Source organism: Aythya ferina (genome assembly GCF_964211825.1).
Source record: "Aythya ferina genome assembly, chromosome: 10".
NCBI classification, from domain to species: domain Eukaryota; kingdom Metazoa; phylum Chordata; class Aves; order Anseriformes; family Anatidae; genus Aythya; species Aythya ferina.
Window position 1 is genome coordinate 1,292,538 of NC_140306.1, and position 22,373 is coordinate 1,314,910.

At 43.2% G+C, this 22,373-nt stretch overlaps 1 long non-coding RNA gene across 1 annotated transcript; it reads right to left on the reverse strand.

Moving 5' to 3' along the window:
• Positions 1-4,237: 4,237 nt before the first annotated feature.
• LOC311441932 lies at positions 4,238-6,858 on the reverse strand. The gene is made up of 2 exons (XR_014696333.1): positions 5,044-6,858; positions 4,238-4,941 (listed from the first exon to the last, which is right to left on the reverse strand). It is a non-coding gene; the product is annotated as an uncharacterized lncRNA (long non-coding RNA).
• Between the last annotated feature and the right edge of the window lie 15,515 nt (positions 6,859-22,373).

Here is a 22,373-nt window from a genome sequence, read left to right on the forward strand (position 1 = left end):
TCCTCAGTTAGTTCGGAGCCATGACTTTGCCATTACCAGTGCAGTTAAACTGCATGGCCAAGGGTGAAAATCCAACAACGCTCCTGTGCAAGGCCCAGCCAAACCTGGCAGCCTGCTGCCTCCCCTGCACAGGCAGCTATTGCCGATGGGAAGCCTGCTGGAATAGGATGTGCAAACAGGTAGAAAAAGGCTCTAAGCTTTTAATAGGGCATGGACAGACTCAGTCATCTCTGCACATAGCTGTCATTTTCTCATTTGCTGGCAATTCAGTTTTTTAGATGCGTCATGTTAACCAAAAAACTTTGACTCACAGCAGAACTTTTTGAATGAACACTTTACTTACTTTTTTTTAACAATAAAATAGGAGGAAATATTCTCTCTTCATTATTTTGTTGAAAAAGTGATGTCAAAACGTCAGTGTTTTATTAGCAAACTGTACAGCAGGCACTGGATAGGCCCTGACCCTACAAGAGCTGTCTGCAAGGCCACATCAGCAAGCAGGAGCAGGTCTGCAGAGCAAAGACCCTGGCTGAGGACCCATTGCACAGCTCTTCCTGGCTCAGAGGCAGATTTGGGCTGGCTCTGTGCTGGGCTGGGTGCTGGTGGAGCATGCTAGGGCTGCTCTTGGAGCATGCTTTTAGACAACGAACAGTGAGTATTATTTTATTGTGATGTGCACAGCTGAGAACTAAATCTGATACAGATATTGGATCAAACCTTGTACTCTGTGGCAATCTAATTTTATCCTGACATGTTGATTGCTTGCTCTTCATCTACTGTTGCCGTCCCAAAGGGTGCTAAGTGAGAGAAGCTGTATTTTCTTTCCTTAAGAAGATGACAGAAAATAAATTCAGAAGAACACCCAAGAACAATGTGGGTTTTGTTATTCACAAGGCAGCTTTGAGAAGGGGGAAATTTGGAGTTGAGTTGTTTGAGGGCCTCCACACACATGGTGATACAAAATGTGATGGGTTTTCATTTTTATTTATTTATTTTTAAATGCCTACAGCCATTGTTTCCCCCTCTGTGAGAAAAGATGACCGTGGCATTGGTACATTACAGGGCTGCATCTCCAGAAGCTGAGTGAAATTTGTGTGCTGAGCCACAGGACGGATCTTTTCAGCCCTCTGAGCCCTGATCATTTCATGGTCTTAGATCCCCAGAATAAAAAAAAAAAAAAAAAAAAAAAAAAAAAAGCAGCTTTTGTAGGGGAGAGGCGTAGGTGGAGGGCCTGGGACAATGGAAGGGTTGGAGGTGCCCTGCTCTTCACCCCAGCAGTGGTCTGCAGCCAGAGATCAGCTGCTGCCAGTCTGAGGTCACCCTGAAGCACCCAATCTGCAGGACAACAGAGGGGAAGAAAAGAAAACCCCAGAAGGTGAAAACAGTGATCACAGGTGTGACGGATTTAGGCTAAAGCCCCAACTCTGCAGCTCTGGGGGGAAGAGGACGGAGGCTTGGCCCCAGGAGCCCTGCAGGCAGCTGAGCTTGGTTGCTAAAGTCTATAGAGCCACCCCAAAACAACACAGCTGGGAAGCGTGGGTGGTTTTGAAAATCCCTGTACACCACCCTCGCTCTTTACCTCACGTGGGAAATGCTGAATTTCTCTGCAAAGCTGGGCCTTGGAAACACAGCACCTGAGGCCGGAATTTAGGAATCCACAGTTCACAAACCACCCACGTTCAAAATCAAAATTTAGGTGCAGGTTTTACTCCAGGTTTTCAAATCCTTAAGGTAAGGAATTTTTCCAGATGGACACGCAGCACGTCTTGGAAGGGATGCTGTGTATGACAAATTGCCTTTTTTATATAGTTATTTAAATAAAGGCTTGCAAAAACTAAGACATTTTCACAAACTTCCATATACGTAAAATCACAAACCTAAAGCTAAGCCATCCCAGCAAGGGACACAGCATCAGACCCTGCCAGCAGAAGTAACAGGCTCCTCATGAAGATGTTATCCCTGGAGCAGAGGCAGAAGGAGAAGCAAGACCCACATCAGGCCGAAAGGCACTGATCTGACACACACGGGAGCAGCAGATACCTTGGGAGGCTTCACCTGTGGGGGAAAGCACACCTCCTAGTCAGAGATTTGGTGCATTTCACCAGAAAAGGGCTGTTATCAACCACTTTTTTTGCTGCTTAATTCTATCAGAAACACAGAGTGGAGCTTCCACTGTGTGGGTCGAACAGGAGCGACGAGATCCCTGCCAGATCTCCCGGTACACCTAACCCGTAAGTCATGGATTCAGTTCAGCAAATAGTTATGCATATAAATCCTGCTAACACAAGATAAAAAAACTGGTGTAGATATTTGCAGGACCAGAACACAGCAGTTAATTTTCTTGTAAGTATTTCAGAAAAAGAAATCAAACACAAAACTCTACATCCCATTAAGAAAATATCATTTGTACCATACCACAACTCGGTATTTCTTATTGAGCTTCACTCACATGTAATAAATCCAAACTTTGAAGCGTTGCTTAATTTTAGCAACTTTTTTTTTTTCTCTTGACCCAGATACAAACATGCTTTTACTACTGGGAAATGAAATGTTCACACAGCAGTACAAGTTTCCCCATCACTTATTTTTTGAATTAGAATAGGAGAGTTTTTCTCCTTTAATTACTTACATTGATAGTGTTCTGCATTACCTGTGAATTCAGGAGTTTTCTTATATATCTAGTCTGCTTTCTCTATTAACTTAGGTTATAACTCTGTCTAAATCAAATTGAAATTTTTAAAACACATAAATGGTGGCTCGAGGTTGGCATTAGAAGACAAGAATAATTTTATAAGTTTGTTTTTTTATTAAAAGCAATTTAGTTTAAAGAAACAGAAAATTAAATTAAAAAGTGATGCTGGAATGTATGTTAATTTCAGACAGTTCATTTAATTGGAGGGACAGCTGATGAGCGAGAAACAGCCTGGTCTGGAGCCCCACAATGTGAACACGATTTCTAGCTCTGCCACAGACATGGAAAAAAAAATCCCAATCCTGGACAAACACCATTATTTGGTTTTGTTGTTTGATTCATCCCCAGGGACTGTGACCAAAAAGCCAGCATGGAGCAGGTTATGCTGGTGGCCAGAATCCCTGCTTTCAATACCAAGAAATAAAATATAAAATAAAATAAAAATAAAATAAAAATAAAATAAAAATAAAAATAAAAATAAAATAAAATAAAATAAAATAAAATAAAATAAAATAAAATAAAAATAAAATAAAAATAAAATAAAATAAAATATCCCCAAGCCTCTTAGGTCTCTTCTTGCATTTTCTTCTTAGCTTTTCCATTTACACTTAGGTATTCCAACAGTAAGTATATTACATAAGAAGTCCCCCATCAACAGTGGTAGCGTGCGAGTGTCTCTGGTTTGTCAGGGCGAGGTTTTAAGCCTGGAGCCAGCAGAAGCCCTGCAGCCCGTAGTGGTTGTGGCTGTGCAGCCCCAGGGACACGGGGCTGGGCACTGCATGGCCGTGCCGACCACCTCGGGGGATAGGCAACCACATGGGTTTTACGTGAGGTTTCTTTTTTATCCTTTATAACCAAGGCATTAATTCCACACATGGATAGGATTCAAACCCATAGAACATCAACTTCCCATCATAGGAATGTTTTATAGGTGGCAAGATTAAGCTATGTTGAACATTAAAGCTACATCATCGGAAATCACAGTAACTGCTAACAATCTCCTTCAAATAGAGCAAATTGCCTTGAGTTTTTACTGCCGGAAAGGAGAATGTCCATTTCCCAAATATGAATTTTTACTATCATTTTCTCTCTCTCTCTGTGTTTACGAAGCAACAGTTATGAAGGCATTTCAAACATAAATTAGTTGAAACTTCTCCTTCCTAATTCCCACTAGAACTAAGCTCAAATTCTCTAGATCAAAGTATTTTGGAGTTCATTTTCCATGCCTATACCAATACAATTATGGTATTTTTCACATCTAAGAAGCAGAAATCAGGAGAAGGAAAAAAAAAATACCATTAGTACTTGTGCAAGTCCACCAGAAACAGGACCATATAGAAGCAAATATCACCCAGCAAAAGCACAGCAGCTAGAAAGCCAGTAGCTAAACAAGGCAGGTTTATCAGCTGCATTATTTAAAATTATTTAATTGGCATTGAGTGGCTATATCATTTAAGTCTTCGCAATATAAGCAAACAAACAACAACAACAACAAAAAACGAACAACAACAACAAAAAGGAATCAAATTGGTATGACAAAATCAATTAATCATAAAAGTATACATTTATTGTCAGACCTAACCACTTTAGGACAATGGTTCCATTTTTACTGTGCCACATCAGGTTTTTCGTTTTATGGGTGCAGTTCTCATTCAAGAGCTGTAATTTCTTATTCGGTTCACCCTGCAAGAAGTCTTTGCCTTCTGCTGAAATATATACTTAGAAAAGCATTCACAGAAAGGTTACAACCAACAATGAAAACAACCATCCTAAAACCACCATCAATTTGGGGCATTTCCATCAATCCTGTTCCCACCGCTGCTCCCGTTGGTGCTCAGAGTATTAAATGATTTCTCACTTTCATTCTCAATCTGAAACTGCACAAAATTCTCACATTTAGCAACCGCTGGAAGCAATGCATAGAAAGCTGCAAAGCTCCTGGGTCTTTGTAAGAGGCAGGGAGTGTTTTGCCTAAAACGGACCTATTTCAGTCATCATACCTCATATGAATTGAGTTTTAAAACTTGAGCCGAGCGTCCTGCTCACGGTTACTGGCCTGTCATGCCATATGTCACACTGCCATTTGGGCCCCCTGAGATACGGGTTCAGTTCCAGGTTTTCTGCAGTTTTCCTGGGTAGGGCCCTGGGGAGCGATCTCATTCCCTGCTAGCGCAGTTCGTCTTCTGTATGGGAACGGCATACCTGCTAATTCACGTCGCTCCAAGACGCTTAGAACCACGGCAGTAAAACTTGTGAACATACAAGAAATAGAAAAGCGTGTAAATATGATTCAAAACCAATCTGGAGTTACTAAAATGCAATTGAATTCAACTTTCTCTTCTTCCATTTACCCTCAGTGATGTTTCCCCAAAGCTGCTCTCCCGAGCCACGTGTGCAGGCACCCGCAGCCCAGCCTGCTCGCCTTCCAGGTCAGCAAGCTGCACCTTGCATTGCTTCGGAGAAAAGGGATTAAACCACGAAGATGCAGTCCCTACATGCATCGTATTCATGAAATGACTGAACTAGGAACATGTCTCCAGGAACAGAACCAAGACAATGCCCTGCTGCTATTCACAAAAGGTGGGAGAGCCTCTTTACAAAAGCTGCCTGAGCACTTGAGCACAGTGACCGCTGTTAGCACTGAGCAAATGAGCACAAACTGGCTTTGAGTTAGAGCAGGGGGGAGCGTGGGGAGTTTGTCCCCAGCAGAAGAGGGAGCCTTCCTGCTGGAGCAATGGGGACACTGGCAGCAGGTCAGAAGCATGAGGTCTGGCAAAGCGGTCATACCGCGATGGTGCAGTGCTACCAGGCGTGTTGGTTCCAGGTGTCGTTTCCAGTCTTTTGTCCCCAGGGAACCACAAGGCTGCTGATAAAGACTTGGTTAGTGAATGACAACATCACTGCTTCATAATGTCAAGGCAACAGAATTCACAGAACCCTTTCAAACTGATGAGTTTCCATTCGAGAAGAAAATTGGCTGGTGAAGGTGGCAGTGCTGAGCACAGACTGTCGTAGTTTCATGTAGCAATGACTAAGAATCTGGTATAATACATGGCGAGACATGTTGCAGAGCATACATCATCAACAGCTGACTTTTGACAACAGCTGCATCTTCCAGGTATCATTCATAGACGTGACTTTTGGAGGAGCCACCTCCCTGGGAGCAGAAGTTCTGGTGGTGGTGGCTGCAGACCCGATGGTGTCACGGTGCAGACGCCTGCCTTGTCACAGGGCCTCGCTGCACGCAGGAGGGGCAACACAATCATCTCTTAGCCACAGCCAAAATGCAAAGTCTCATCTGCAATACATCAGACTGCGTGGAGGCCTCATTCAAAAACAGCCCTAATACTCAAAATTTAGAAACACCATCTGTTGGAGACTTGCTTAAGTAAAAATATCTCATTACTGAACATAGATCTTGGAGAGAGATCACTTTCTTCCCTTACACATCTGATTATCCCTAACTGGACCGTCACAAATAGTTGTTGCCCAGCATTTCTGAAACATTTCCAAAGGTTTCTAACATGAGACATATTCCTAACCTGTAGCAAAAAGAATTAACTGTATTATTAATATGAAATTGGTAGTAACTCACGACACTTGAGTCATGTTGCTGAGAGGTGTCTTTTCACTAGCTTTGTTTCTCCTGGTAAATAACAATTCCCCTAATTACAGATATAAATCTGCTGAGGTACGAATGCACAGCTGAAAGTGATGAAAATGTTTAATAAAGTATGTCCCAGAAACAGAGAACGCGATTAGATTGAGCACGTTGACCGCGGGTTTTTTTGGATATGCTGAGAGAACCACACACCCTCAGGATGGCAACAGCTTTATCGTGTGATAAATGGAAAGGGGGAAAACCACTTAGTCTGGTAATTATAATTGTTCTGAAATATCCAAGCGACTGATGAGGCATAAAAATCCTTTTTAGCTGTACATGTTCTTATGGCTTCTTACAACGGGGAAGAGCATATTTTATGCACACCTTGCTTATAAACAGCAGACCTTTAATTATTTTGTTTTTCGAGATAAGTTTTATGAAGACTCGGTTATCTTTTGTGGCCTGAATTTGTTACCTCTATGATTCAAACTTTTATCGCAGATCTCTAAAGAACAGAACTGGAAACAGCTCAGAACTGTAGTTTATTTTTTAAAATAATAAAAAAAAAAACATATTTTTTTAAATTCCATACTCGTTCAACTATTTTAAAAAATCTTTTAATTGATTATTCTAATTGTAAATTTACCATATTTCACCAGCACAACTTCCCACATGTCACAGACCTCCCCAGCTCGCTGACTCCAATAAAAAGACTGACAAAGACAGTAAAAATACCTGGAGTGTCTGCATTTGTCCCCAGTGAATGTAAGTTGTGGAAAGCACAATGACCTCCCTGACCTCCAGATAAAACACAAGATAGATCAATGCAATGCACAGGTTGAGTTTTGTAACTCATAATTATTGCAATTCCACCCCCAAATAGCCATCCCACTGGCAGGTACCTGCTTCCCACTGGGTCTCGGAGGAGAGCCAAGAAGCTCGACCTCTCTGCCTGTGCTGGGAGGCAGCGCAGAGGCTCCTTCCCCAGCAGCCAGCCCACCGCCCTTTGCCACCACTACAGGCATTTAGCCATGGAGCTCAGCACTAAAATAACTCTTTTTGAATACCAACAAAGATTTTCATGTCCTGCAAGGAGTGGTTACACCTCCCTACTGCTGCTTCTTCATTTTAGCAATATTAGCATATGTGCATTTTCCTTAAAAGTATTAATGAACTGCCTCCTAACTACATGCTGCCTTAAGAGGAATCTTTGACATAATATTTTCACGTTGTTGATCAAACAACAAAATCAATATTCTGGGTGTGACAGCAAGCTTTCCATCACTAAAAGAATTTCCCATGCTTTGTTTTTCCAGAGCATGTATACACCAAGTACTTTTGGGAGCCCCCGGGACGTCTCCAGGTGGTGGGAGTAGAACCACGGGCGGCAGTGCTGGGACCTGGGCATGGCCGAGCCAGGGGCCAGTGTGGGTTCAGAGCTGCCTTCACCCCACAGTCAGCTTGCCCTCAGTGGAGCTGTCCTCACCATGTGGCTCAGCTTTGATTTGAAGTCAAAGTGCAGGGACAGCAGGCTTTTCCTTTGGGTAAAGAAAGATCCCACAGGTTGAATTTTCTTGAAAATCATTCTTCTTATTTGCATCCTGAGAGGCAATGTCACGAGTGACTTCTTAGTCCAGATTTCAGTGTGAGGGGATGTCAGAGGACGATGCTGAAGAACATAGAGGTACCTGCTGTATCTAGCTGTGCTAGCACAGACCTCTGCTTAACTGCACATCCACAATAAACCCCACCAGCAAGCATTAAAAAAAAAAAAAAAAAAAAGAAACAATCGTGAAGCACAGGCATTGCAATTTTAAAATCAATTCTCTGGATTGGGTGCCACCAAAGATTAAACCAATAAAAGGGTTTTTATGAGGAAACTTGTATGGGAGAGGAACAAATCCGCTGAAGAAGCCCGAGCTGGCGTGCGGTCCTGAATTAATAGCTTAATGTAATTCAGTTCTTGCTGGTTGCCTGGAAACTAACTTGGAAAAAAAAGTGAAAGCACAAACCATAATGGGTGTAGAGGGCTTAATAGGGAATTATTGATGCCAACAAACTGTTAGACAGTCTGATGTATTTCTAACAAAATCACTCAAAATGCTTCCTTTATTATTATATGGTATTCTGAATAACAAGGTTCAAGGCCAAAGAAGATAAAACATTGCGTCGCGCTGCTGGTTAGTGCAGACAGAAGAGGCTGACGTGCTGGTATTTGCCATCACACCTACGGCAGGCCGGCCCTTCTCTTCACCACTATTGCTTTTCTCTCTCTTTTTTTTATTATTTTTTATCATAATGTAATTGATGTTTCTAATGGTAAAAGCAACAAAGCACTTGTGCATTTCTCACAAAGTCAGCTGGCTGGAATTAGCCCTGTGGGCCTGCTCAAACACAGGGCTGAGTTTATTAATTTCAGCCTCAAACAAAACTATTTTCTGAGGCAGGCGCAGCTGTTTGTCAGCACCAGTTTGGGGAATATTTGGGTGAATCCTCATGCTTATGTCCATCGGCCAAACAACAAAAGGCCCTGACGAGCACCTGCAGGGCCGTGCGGGCAGGGCCCCCCTAAGGCAGCGCCGGCAGCAGCAGTGCCCTGGCACGGGGACCCCCAGCGCCCAGCCCTAACATACCAGAGACCATCCACAAACACCCAAATAAACTGACTCTGTGCTTCAAAGACAAATCCTGGCAGGTTTTCAGGGGGTAAGAACGATCATATGTTAGAAACAGCTTTGGAAACAGATTCTCTCTCTTCCTCCCCATCTAACATGCAAGTGTACAAGGGATATATAACGTGAATCGTAATACAGAACATATTGTAATATATAACTGCACAAAACTAATTTTAAGCCTGCTACTGATTTATCTGCTATGTCGAGATATTCAATAGTTACCTCAAGAGCATTTTAAATAGTCACTAAATAAAGCAAATCATTATTTCTTACTAAAAATGGAGCTTTTAAATGATCCAGTTACTGTAAAACCAACAAACTGTAATTTCTTTTGAAATTTCACAGTTCCCTTTCCCCTCTGTAAGCAATCTACAGTAATAAAGTATAAACACGGAGATCAAATGTCACAATGTAAATGCCTAATGACTTATAAATGGTACATTAAATCCCTACAACCTCAGATAAGACAAACAAAATCACAAAACATTTTCATTGCAATTCCTTACAAACTATGGCTATAAATAGAATTTAGCACAAGAGCTACCTTATTTTTCAATCTTACCCCATTATCCACAATTTATATTTTCCATGTCTCTCTTTTATGGGTCCTTGAGCCAGCAAAATGGAAAGGTGAGGCCATTTGTGTCTTCACTCATTAGAGGTCTTCATATATATTCCAGAAAGGATGGAGAGGAGGACGCAGGTTTCAGGCTTAGAAGCTGAGAAATATTTTCAGAACAGACAGCTCTCCAAACTACTCTATTAAATGGCTATCTAGCAATGCTTTTTTTTTCTGAGCAAACACTGTAAACCTGACCCTGGAAACCCCAGTGCCTGCGCCCAGTCCCAAGGCAACGAAGCGATAGCTGACACAGCCCAGTCGCTGCCAGATATCTCATTTAGGCTCTCGATGCACGGCCTTAATGACAGCGCTGTAGCTGTCAGTGGAAGCAATGGCTTTATATTCTCCCATAGGTATTTTTATCAAAACAAACTCCACAGCTTCATACTATTGCCTTCACAATAACATCAAGGCATCCCCTGCCTCCACACGCATCCCCAGGCCACAAGACGGAGCGGTGAGGAACCCCACAACTGCTCGGTGGCTGTGGGACCTGGCACCAAGCACTGAGCCCTCAGGACCATGGCCCACAGATATTCTGCAAAAGTTCCAGCGCTCCAAAAACTTGGCACCTAAGACAGCCATATGCTGGGAATTATTAGCCATTGCCTTATTTAAAGTGGGTTTCACTAAAGCAAGCATGGAGAACCTTGACATAAATCACAACTATTTGAAACATGTACGTATTATTTCGCTGTCAAGCGAGGCATCATACAGATGGCGTGGTGAAGTCAGACAGCTCGGGAGTGTCAGGGCTTTTTTATTCTGCTTCACAGTTGTTGTTTTTTAAATCAGAAGAGGGTGATGTGAGAAACAGAAATAACTCGACTTGATGTTATTGTCTGAAGCCCTATTGAAACACTGGCAGTCACCAGACTCGGATGTGACCTCTAAGCTGGCCCAAATGGTCTGGGAAGTCCTTGAGGTGGGACCGCTGAGCACAAACATGGATGCTCAGATGCTATTTTTGTGCACTCATTTCCCCAGCTGTAACCACACTGTAGCTTCTGGAAGTATATATGATCAGCCTGCAGCTATTGTGCCAGCAAACTACAGCTCAAGACAACTCTCATCAGAACTCTTTAATGTAAATTGCTGTCTCCTTATTGACAACTGTGGAATTGAGCTGATTTATTAAAGTTCTGGAACTGCCTCATAGTTTATAAACTTTTTTACAGTGGATGTAATGAAAAGGATTTATAAACCTTTTCTTCTGGAAGGAGGAAGATGTCCTCCTGAAGTTCAAAAATGACAGGTTTTGTTTTGTTTTATTTATTTTATATATATATATTTTAATAGCTGCTGGAATAAGTCATTCATAGATTGCCACTCTGTATATTAATTCATAGATTACAAATACAGATATTTGTAGCCAAAGCAGAAAGTCCTAAAATCTAAAGTTTTTAATGGGAACGTTGGCAGGTCCTTTATTATATCAAAAGCAAGCAGTGGTGTTAAAAATTCAGGTATCAAAAGCTATCAGCATATGATAAATGGATGGTGAGCTGCTCATGTCACACCGCTTATTAAGTTGGTACCATAAATTATTACACTGTAAAAATCAATGCTTATTTCAATCTTTCTCTCTTTCCATATTGCTTCAGCTGTTTTCTAGAATTCATTTCAAACCTGAAAGAAGAAACAAAAAAAGCAAAACTGAAAATGTGAAGCAGGAAAATTCATTTTCTTCATGTTGAATTGTCCTCCATCATCCGAAGGAAAGCACACAGGAAGGTTTTACAATTAACAAAACCCACCAGGCCAAGCACTGTGTGGGACGAATGGGACCCTGGCAGTTGTTGCAGGCCGGAGCCACAGCTGGATACCTCCTGCTGGTCACCTCCTCGGCCATCAGCCTGAGAAGGTGCCAAAAGCTGTCAGAAGCTGCCCACTTGGCAGCAGAGGAATGAAGCAAGTAGATTTGGGACTTGCAGCAAGCTCTCTGAGGCGGGTGGGCGGCCCTGCCCTCCAGCCCTCCCACCAGCACCGCAGCTTGCACAGGCCTGGCCTGAGGTTTCCCTGCTCACAGACCTGGGAAGGGCTGCCCTGCCTGCAGCCTCTTCCCCTTTCTTTGGTGAAAAAGAAGGACTTGAAGGTCCCACCAAGGCCTGTGTCCTCAGCACGCAGCCTGTCACACTGCCATGGACGGCCTGGACCCGTCACACCCACGCTGCAGGGCAGCTGCATAGGCCCAGGTGGGCCCAGCGCTGGCTTACAGCCCCTCAGTGCGGGTTTCACACACGGTGGAAGAAGCCCACCAAGCATACTGTGGGGCTTGATTCCCTTTACAGTCACAGCATTAGCTTTCTGCAGTCAATATTTAAAATATTTTTTTATCCTTCTAACAGTAGAGTTGAATTACTGCAACTTATCACATTGAAACACACTGCAAACCTTTCCAGCTTTCACCTAAACTTCAGCATTGAGTCTTGAAGAGTGACTTCACAACTCCAGCTTTGCTCATTTGCTATCTGCATACACAGCACTGGGGATTTGGGTGTTTGAAACACCCACCCCAAGAAAAATTATGTTTTCTGTGGCACTTCCCAATGGCAGCAACAGCATCCACAGGTACAATACACCGCTGTTGGTACGAGGCTTACTGATGTGGGACGAGATCTTCACTTGTATGAATTTGTGCTTTAAGCATATTTAGTTTCTCAAAACACTCTCTAGCTGCAAGTAATTGGCGCAGCTAACTTCTAGCTGGAAGAGCAAGAGCAGCAAAGGCAGCAGCTGATTGCCGAGGGAAAACAACGCCGCATCGCTGTTTGCATTGCGCCAATATGCTTGTGATCAACAGCGTACTGCACCCATCCTTTGGAAAAGATATCACGTGCACATTTAGCAGCAGTGTGACAAACTCCTTTAGCAGTTAAACGCAACAAGAGAAATAGGTTTTCTATATTTTATACTCATCAGAGTGTAAAAAAATGTTCTACGCGACTTGTTTCTGCAAGTTTGATTTCAGCGTGTGCTAAGCACGAGATGCACACCAACAATGATTTCCCTGATTTGTTTTGGCTGCAGTTGTCCTAAAACACGAGTACTTGGTTCTTCATCTCCTCCAGCACAGCAGCCGACCACTTGCAGTGCCATTTTGCATTCCCTGAAAGAGGAGGATTTATCAAATGCTACAGAAAATATACGAGCTGGTAAAACTCCCTTCTTCCGTGATGACCACAAGACCTGAATTTATTGCTAGCATGCCAGAGATTTCACAAAGAGCAGCAACAAAGAGCACATTATCTTTACCTCTGAGTTTGCAGTACATCTCATCTTCTATGAGATTTTATGATAGATGGATTCAAAGGGAAAAAATCAACAGGCCTCAGAAGCTTTTATGGCTTTTCTTACCTCATCTGTATTTGCAAAACACCTCAAGCTGGACCACGCACTGCCTCTGTTTTTATGCTTGTTTTTACAGTGGGTTACACTGTTTGTCATAAATAATAGAACTGAAAAACAGAAAGTTATCAATAAGCCCAATATATGGCTAAAAGCTGTAAGACATATTTCCAGTGCTCACACGGTCAGTGAGTGGGATGCTCTGATGCAGATGGGGTTGCCATTGATTTTCCCAATGGCCAGCTACAAAACTCTCTCCAATTCTTAGCCATTTTTTCTTGCATATAAAACATACGTTAAAATTCTTGCTTGCACAACCAAGAAGGGTGCTTTATAGGACCCAATGGAACAACAAAAGCTTTATGTAAATACTGTGCTTTATGGTAATAATGGGATGTCACCTTTTGGATGGATAATTTCTTCATGAAATAAATCTTTCCATATGAAATTCCTTCTTTCCCCAACAAGCATAGTTTGGAAAACCACAAAGCAACAAACTGAACACAGCCAAGCCCCCCAGCAGACAAAGGAAAGCAGCAGAACTGCTCCTACAAGCACGGAGGGTGTCTGCCTCCTCCCGACAGCAGCTTCAGCAGCCAGCCCTAAGTGCTTTCCCAGGCACTCACCTGCACCAGCAGCATTATACAACTTACTCTGTTTCATGGCAAAAATCCTGTGAAACGACACCAAAAGAACGTATTCTTTCCCTTCTGATGTTTGATGTATTGCAGTGTATCACCGGGCCCTAAAGGTCAGACACCTGTGTGCTTCTCACCCCATGACCACCGGAGCAGCTCCCCCAGCCAAGTGCCCGCTGACCATTTTGCAGAGGATCCCTAGAGAGAAGTGAACTCGTTCATCTAGCAGGGGGAAGGTGCTGAATTCCGCCCGAGTGCAAAACATGATCTTTATTCCACACTCTACCCTATTACCTCCAATTTATATCATCTTCCTTGTTTTACATAAGCAGCAGTCTGCAGCGTAAATCAGACCCAGCACGGCTACTTGCTATGGAGAATTACTCTTCATTGCGGAGCTTTTGACGTGAAAAAATATCTTTGCATTAAAATCAAAAGAACAATCTCTGAGGAGTGTCTTCTCAGCATTCAGACTATCATAACAACAGGGCATGGTAATAAATGAAAAATCATGCCATTTCCTCCTGTATGCAGTTGGAAAGGTTTAACTAATTAAACCAATTATTCTACTATATCAATATGAAGCTAAGGGGGTTTTGTGTGCTTTTTTTTTTTTTCTTAAATAAATGCAAAATAGAAAACCCCAATCTAATCCAACATGACACTCAGATTCCTCGCCCACAACAGCATATTTCCCTGGGCAGCAGGCTGCACTGTTGGCAGCACCCAGTGGGGCAGCAGTGTGACCCAAAGCAGCCCTCTGCAGCCAGCACCCACCCGCAGCACGGTGCCCATCCACGCCTGCCCTGGCCTCGAGGAACAACACCAGTTTGGCTTTGACTTTGGGGAGAAAGCAGGTGGATGGAGGTGAAAGGAGAGTCAGACTCCAGGCTTTTTCCATCCAATTTTTGTTCATCGAGGTGTGGAAGTCTAAAGCAACGTGCTTGCTTCACCTAGGCAAAACATCCTTCAAAAACAGGCAGCACCACAGCACAAATGTGGTAACACCAGAGTGTCCATTAATGATTTAGATAAGCTCACTTTCATTCAGATAATCTTCCTTCTACCAGTTTTGATAATAGATTTTAGTTGCACAAATCATGACTACAAGGCTGTATCTCTATACCTAGTCCCTTCATTTAAACAAATCTTGGGTTCTGTACTCTTAAGAAGTTGATGCTTGTACTGAAATTAAAGTTAAAAAAATTTTTGAAAAATTACAGCCTCGATGATTGCAGCTGACAGGATAACAGTAGCGTTACTGCTTCTGCTGTCAAAGGACGGCCAAAAGTAATGCACTTGAACTGTGGAAAAGCTCTTCATGTGATCAAGGCTCAGACTCAAACCATGCTTATCACGCTACGCATGCACACACACCCCTGAATTAGTTTCACTGCAAATTATTCCTAGGCAGTGATTACAGAGAACTCTTCCCTTCAAAGCATGCTTAGTAAAGATCAGAGCTTACTTGTGGGAAGGAAGGTCCCGTGTCCAAGCAATGCTCAGAAAGGGAGATCATTTGCAGAAAATGTATTATTTAAATAGAGTTTTCAGATTGCATTGGCAACTTCAGTCCTGCTTTCACTGTTTCCTCATGCAGTCTCTTCTCGTGCACCCAGTGCTGTCCCACGAGTGCCATCAGCTCGCGGGGCTCTCTCCTTTCAGGCTACTTCCGTGCACATCTTGGGCAATGGCAAGGAGCTGAGCTGGGGATGTTCACAGGGACTCCTTCGCTGGGATAAGGGGGGACGGGAAACCTGGAAAGCTTTCCCCATCTCAGCTGGCTGGTTGGTGCCACTGCCTGGGTGCCCCTTCCCATCCTGCAGAGGCTGGAAACAAAACTGTCTTCTTTACTATAATTTATGAGTTCAGATAGCACGTGGAGAACAAGAGGGAAATCTCTCACAGATGCTTCCTGTGTCAGGCAGGCAGAATAGGGCAGAAATTCCTGATACAGCAGGCGAGATGATGAGCTGCCTCCTTCGGCTCTGAAAATCACTGCTGCTGGACAGCAATGTGTGTGCAGGACAGGAGAAGGCAAGAGAGATAGGGCAGGCACCTCAGCAAATGTCAGAGAAAATGAATGATCCATTTCTCCTGCAAAGGCTTTTCAATAGGTAATTTTCATGTGCTCCAAATAAAACTTTCTTACAAAATTTTGTTTTCTTTTGTTTTCTTACACATTACTTTCTTACAGATTACACTTTTCAGTGTCCCTATAAGTTTGTCTCAGCTAATTATTTCATATTACAGATATTATATTTTAAAAATATTGTTTATATTCATATTATTTTAAATAAAATCTAAAAATTTTAATTTTCTTATTTTTCTGACCTTTAAGTCTCAGATCACTGAGCTTTTCTAGCAAAGCCAATAATTTGCCCATGCTGCACAATGGCAAATCTGACTGCAAAATAATATTTGTGACATCTATTTATAGCAGAATCAAAATCCCCACAGGAAGCTGGTAAATCCCCTTCTCTGTATTCAAATATTAGGGGCCAGAACATCACATTTCCTATGAAGGAATAAGGCTTCATTATCTGATCCCAGTGATTGATGTTATTCCCAAGTAATCTTTCAGATAAATGATTCCTCCCCATCTCATTTACATAACTATTTTATCACAGTGTGAATTAGTTCTTCACACTTCTGCATAGTTATGTCTCAAACATGATTTTTTTTTTTTACTGAGTAATAGAAACATCTATCAAATAGAAACGATCTCTGAACATCATAGAAGACAACTAGTGCTAAATAATCTCCTAATAAGCCTCATATTGATTCTCTTTAAGCAATTAAAATGTTCAGGTTTTTCCATCAGTTCCTTCACAATGTGAACACAGACAAGAAAATCCAGACCATGCAGAAGGTCCAAGCAGAAGGTAGGGCACACCTCATAGGGCACGAGAGAGAAAAGCAGTGACTGGTTATCCAGGTGGAATACCATACAGACGTAAAATCTGAATGCATAAAAAACACTTTGCACTTGCAGCATCAGCAGTAGATTCCTAAAACATCCAATTTTTCTATCAAATACCTTCAAACTAAATTAAAAAAAAAAAAAAAAAAAAAAAAAAAAAACACTTTAAAAGTAGATTTGGGGGAATTTGGAGACAAAAAAACCCATCACCTTCAAAGTAACCTGTTTTTCCTTGGATTATTTCCTTCAGCTCTAATCTGAAGATGGTTTGAAAATGGGCTAAGGCCAAGATCACACTGGCCTCAACGATGTGCCAGAGTGAAGTCTTCACTCTCTGGAGGATCCATTCCAGACGGCTTTATGCCTGTGCCAAGGCTCGCGATAAATACAGCTGTCCAGGGGTCTGCAAATCTCACGCCGGGTGAAGCTTGTAACTGAAAACACAGTAGGGTTTTGTTGACGTGAATAGTTGCAGTGAGCCACAAAGCTCTCACAATTCACCTGTGGTACACGTTTAAGACTCTTTTTTCAACAAGTACCTCAATTTCTTCAAAATAGAAATAAATATACTTAATACCTAACCTTGTAGAAGGACAGAATATGAGAAAGGAGGAAAAACTAGGTATACAAGATAATGATACATGTTCAAGTATTTCAATATTGTTTTTAATTTAAAATCATTGCTGCTAAAAAGGTTTTCATGTCCTCAGATTGTCCAAATGCATGACATATATACATATAAAAATTACTTCAAAATGATTTTAATTTCAAAAGTGTTCATACATCATGTTTTAAACGAGTACCTCATGCTATTATTTAGCTAGCAGTTGTCAGCAGCAAAGTGTGGAGAAAAGAGCAGCGAGGTACAAAATCCAAGAGCTAGCAGAAATTCCATTTTCACTTAATTCTTCATTTTTCAGAGATCTCCATGCGGCCCCACACCTGTGAGATCAGTGGGGGCCACAGCCTGCGTTCTGCTGGCTGGCAGCTCGGTGCCAAGCTGCTAGGGCTCGGATGATTCACATTTTCCTCTGCGACAGCCAGGATTTGTCCCAAAAGATGTGTCAGCAACACCCCCTCAGCGCCAGCCTCCGGCACTCTGCCTCCTCGCAGCGGCTCCTGGCTCCTCGTGGGGTGCTGAGGGGTGTCGGGGCCATGCAGTGCTGGGCCCGGCTGCAGAAGGAGCCAGGAAACCCCACCATTAACAATATCCATTTTCAGGTGTTTCTAAATTTTTGATGGTGACAACGGAAGGCAGTTGAGGATTGTGGGCCGTCATAAACGAGGAGCAATCCTCTCCGTATACTTCTACCTCTCCTCTTTAACAAACAAAGCTCTCCCATTAACTGACTCCACAAGCACCAGGGGAACATCCCTATCGGGACGGGGAATGCCATAACCCTGGTTTGGGCTGGGTTTAGGATGCTGTTGGGAGCAGCACACCCCATAAGACAGCGAGGCCCGCGGTGCTCGGGTATTCCTGCTCCGCGTGCAGGCCTCGTTGCCATGGCACCGAGCCGCCCAGCCCCAGCTCCGCTGCCTGCACACACACAAGCTGGAATTTCATCTTTTCCACACAAACACATGCACGACTGCTTCGTTATTTGACAGAGAAGATCGGCATTACTCCGTGCTCATCACGCATTGACTTATTTTGGTGTGATTGTGCTCTGGACATGCATGCTACCAGCTGTGTGGTATTCTGCATAATTCGTGTCTCTATATATCCCATGTAGGCTTACATAAAGGCATGGCAATCACTGAGATGTAAAAAAATATATATATAAAAATAAAGGAAAAGATGTAGCCATGGAATCATTAGCAGTACAAAGCAGAGCCAGAAAGATTATCAGATCCCCAACGAGATGACTTTGTTCCTTGCAATAGCACAAAATTACAGAACTTGGTGTCAGCATTGCTGTAACTCTGGGACTTCAGTGGGAATACATCTCTCCTAGACTTGTCTTTGCTGGCAAACAGCACTGAGCATTAAGGATATATTCATTTACATTCCTTTCAAGCTGATGCCAAAGTATCCTTTTCATAACGTTAAAAAAAAAAAAAAAGTGATGAAATTTGCATAAACTATATGAAATCGCCACCTCTTACAAACCAACGATTCTGTTGAAATTGAGCACGTTTCCCTCCTCCTGGCATCTGTGTCAGAGCTGGCCAGAGGCGACTGGCATGCCTTCGCCCCCCGCTGCTGACTTCCCTTACAGTGCACAGCAGCTCCACGGCTGCAGGGAGCTCCCTGGGTGCTGCTGCCTGGCAGGCAGAGCTCGGCCTCAAGGCCCTTCTGGAGGTTTGTCCTCCACGCAGCCCTGAGCACTGAGCAAAGCCACCTCTGCAAGTGCCCGGAGGGAGGAAGGAGCTCCTCACCCCTGGGCCGCCGCAGCTGGAGGCTGCTCACCACACCATGATCACAGCGGTGAGCTCCTCTTGGAGACTGGCTGATTTACATTTGTTTTTAATCCATATTTTGGAGTTACAAGGACTGTCTGGCGACAGGAGAGGCTTGGATTCAAGTGATATCTCCTCCTCTGCTTGTTCTGCAGCAGCATTTACATCTAGATCTCCTACTTCAGGGCTGCAAAGCACCGAGGGACAACCACAATGAGCCCAGGGCCAGCTGCCTCCACCTGACCCCATTGCATCCCTGAGGCTGCAGCCCTGAGCCATGCTAACCACTGGCAACAGCCACTCAGACAGGGCTGCAGACAGTGCTCTGCGAGCCAGAAGCCTTCGCCTACCTACAGAAGCTGTTGTTCCCATGCTTTGAACCAAAGACAAGCAGTTTCATAAAGCAAAGGCATGTAGGTGGAAGCAGCCAGGAGAGACACACACCGACCTACCCCGGCCATGGTCCTCCCAAACGAAACCTCCAGGGAGAGGCAGGCACAGACCAATCCACAGCATCAGAACCCTTCTGTCTCCGTAGGCATCGGGTTAACACACGCTGCACCCGATTTCACTTTGTGTGCAAGACTTTATTTTCACCTGACACATGGCAGGGAGCTCCTAGACTGCCCTACCTGCTCAAAACAGACCAATTCCAGAAGAAAACCCATTCCTGGCCCTCACAAGAAAGCCCAAAGGATGGTTAGATGTAAATCCACGCCAGCCCTTCCTCTTCAAACCATGCACAAGCCAGGAAGCAGATCAAGCAGCGCTTCTCCACCCCGCAGGCGGCTGGGCTCTTTTCTCTTTCAGCCTTTATGTGGAGCCAAGAACTCCCACGGGAACATTTTTATATCTCAAGACTCCTTGAGAATAACCTAAGTGCTACACTCTCGCTGCCAAATTTAATGCCTTCGTGGAGCCTGTTGGCTAGGCTAAAGGCTTCTCAGCCTTTCCAAGGTGCGGGTGCTCCTCAGGGCACCCCCGCACGGCACAGCCGGCCCCGGGGTGCTGAGCCCCCCAGTACCCCCCTGCCATCGCAGAGAGCAGTCAGCTCCCTGCAGGACAGGCACCTGCAAACAGCATCCCACAGCTCCGGCAGTGCCAGGTGGACCAAGGAGCAAGGGCGAGAGGGCAGAGCCTGATCTCTCTGCATGCTTTGGCATGAAAAAGCTCTTCCATAAAAAAGTGAGAAGAGAGAGAAAGCAGCAGAGCACCCAGAGTAAATTAAAGAAACAAAATTAGAAACAATCTGTGTTTCAAAATGTGGTCAACAGAATGCATCACCATGACAATTCTTGCTAGAAGCAACAAGGGATGCTTCCTGGCAGAGCTGGAGCGGTGCTCATTCAGTTCTGGAGCACCATCAAAATGCAACTCACAGCACCAAACAAAAAATAATCTGCTGTGGTATTTTGTTGATTTTTATTCTTAACGTGTGTAAACTGTAGAGGAGGAGCATTACCTAGCACTGAATTCCGTGAAACTCCTGATCCTAGTTTTAGTGACAGAAAATTGGAGACGTCATTAGCATTTCTCTTGGTGGTTACACTACAGACAACGCTAAAATAAAGATCAAAGATTTATACCACATATAAAATGAAATTGAGAAAGATTCTCATATTAAAGCACACAGAGGTGGGTTTTAAATAATAGAAATGGTTCTTAAAAGAAAGATTAAAATAGTCAAGCAGGGAAAAAATTAGAATATTAATTCATTTTAAAGGTCATCAACCGGTCAAAAATGTGGAATATGCAGCAAGAAGTTACAGCCCAGACAATGCTCACACACTTTTGCACAGGGGCTTGCTGAGCAAAGTGCACCTGCCCGGTGAGCACCACTTCACATGGCCGGAGCCTCTCCCTCATCCTTCTGCTCCAGCTTCCTTCCACCCCAACCACCTGTAAGAGCAGAATCTGATGCAGTTTTAAGGATGGTTCCTTAAAGTGAGCAAAACTTTTCATTCACAAGGTTGGACTTCATGTCCCAGCAGCCCTTGCTGGTTCATGGTATAAAAATCTACAGCCAACAAGAATGGATTATTTTAATTTTGGGCAGCAGAGAAACCAGAGCAGTTCTTGTTGCAAATGAAGGAGTGTGTTCGGTTGTACCATGACGGGGCGAAGGGTCAGCAGAGAAGTGAGAAAATCAGGATGGAATCGAGTACCCAGAGAGAAAGCCAGAAAACACGTCTAAAATAAAATAAAATAAAATAAAATAAAATGAAAATAGCATATTGATGAGAAATAAATAATAAAAAATAATCTGTGGCTATCTGAGGCAGGGGAAAAACAGAGCTCATCTATAGCTTGAAAACACAACTCACCGTCCTGGTGCTCAGCCCTGCCCTGTGGCCTGAGCATTTACCTGGCCCAGGGAGGTCAGGTGCTGAAGAGAAATTCCTTCCCCCAGACACACAAACCTGTACGGGTCTAGCCAAAGGTAGTGCGTGGCACACGTGTGTGGTAGGCACTGACCTTGAGCTGGAGAATACTCTATTATAAAAGTTTTGCCTTAAAAAAAAAAAAAGAAAAAAAAAAGTACAGGTTCAGTCTGATCTAATAGCTTCATAACTATCCATTATTTCAGCAAATTGTCTTAAATTTGTGTTTAGAACAGCTTAAATAACTTTTTTTATTTTTATTTTTTTTGGTCAAAATACTTTTTATCAAGTATTTCATTTTGAATGCTGTTCTACATTAAAAATAGTAAATTACTTACCAACTAAAATGAAAACCTAACGTGGGGTTAAATTGAATATTTTGCAGATTCTAAGACGGAAGGAAAGCTTTTAATCACTTTTTTTTTTTGTTTTAAACAAAGCTTTATTTGTTTCCCCAGGCACTTCAGAATTGCCAGGAAATAAAGGAAATATATCACCCACAGCTAGGTACCATATAAGTAAATTATAAGACAGAACACTGCAAAACTCCATTACATTCCCATTCCTTTGTCAGAGGCAGAACTGCCTGGTTAGAGCAGTGCTTGTATATCTAAATAATATCTAATTCGCAGAGAAAGCTTGCTGGCAGAGAAATAAAAGCTAGCCGTACACAAACAAGACAATCAAATACTGTCAGAAGGCAGTCTATTCATGCAACTGGAAGAAAAGAAGAAGTGGGGAAAGAAAACGCGTATAACACTCACAATTCACAATAAAACTAGTTTTTCTTTAACGAGAAAAGCATCCCCCCTTGTGCAATGGGACCTGGGGAAGGGGCTGGCAGCTCCAGGGCAGGATACCCACGCAGGGAGGGCAGTGGGTGCCCCGCTGCTGGTGGGGCCGTGCTTTGGTGCTGCTCCTGTAGCTTGAGTGGCAGCTCTGGTCTTATCGAGGAAAAGACGTACTGCCTGTGTTGTGTGAAAACAAGCCGATTTGAACTAACAATTTGAATCCTCTCAAAACTTATTTTCCTATAGCATTGCCTCCTAAAATCATAAGACCTTCAGATTGCATCTTATCAGACAGT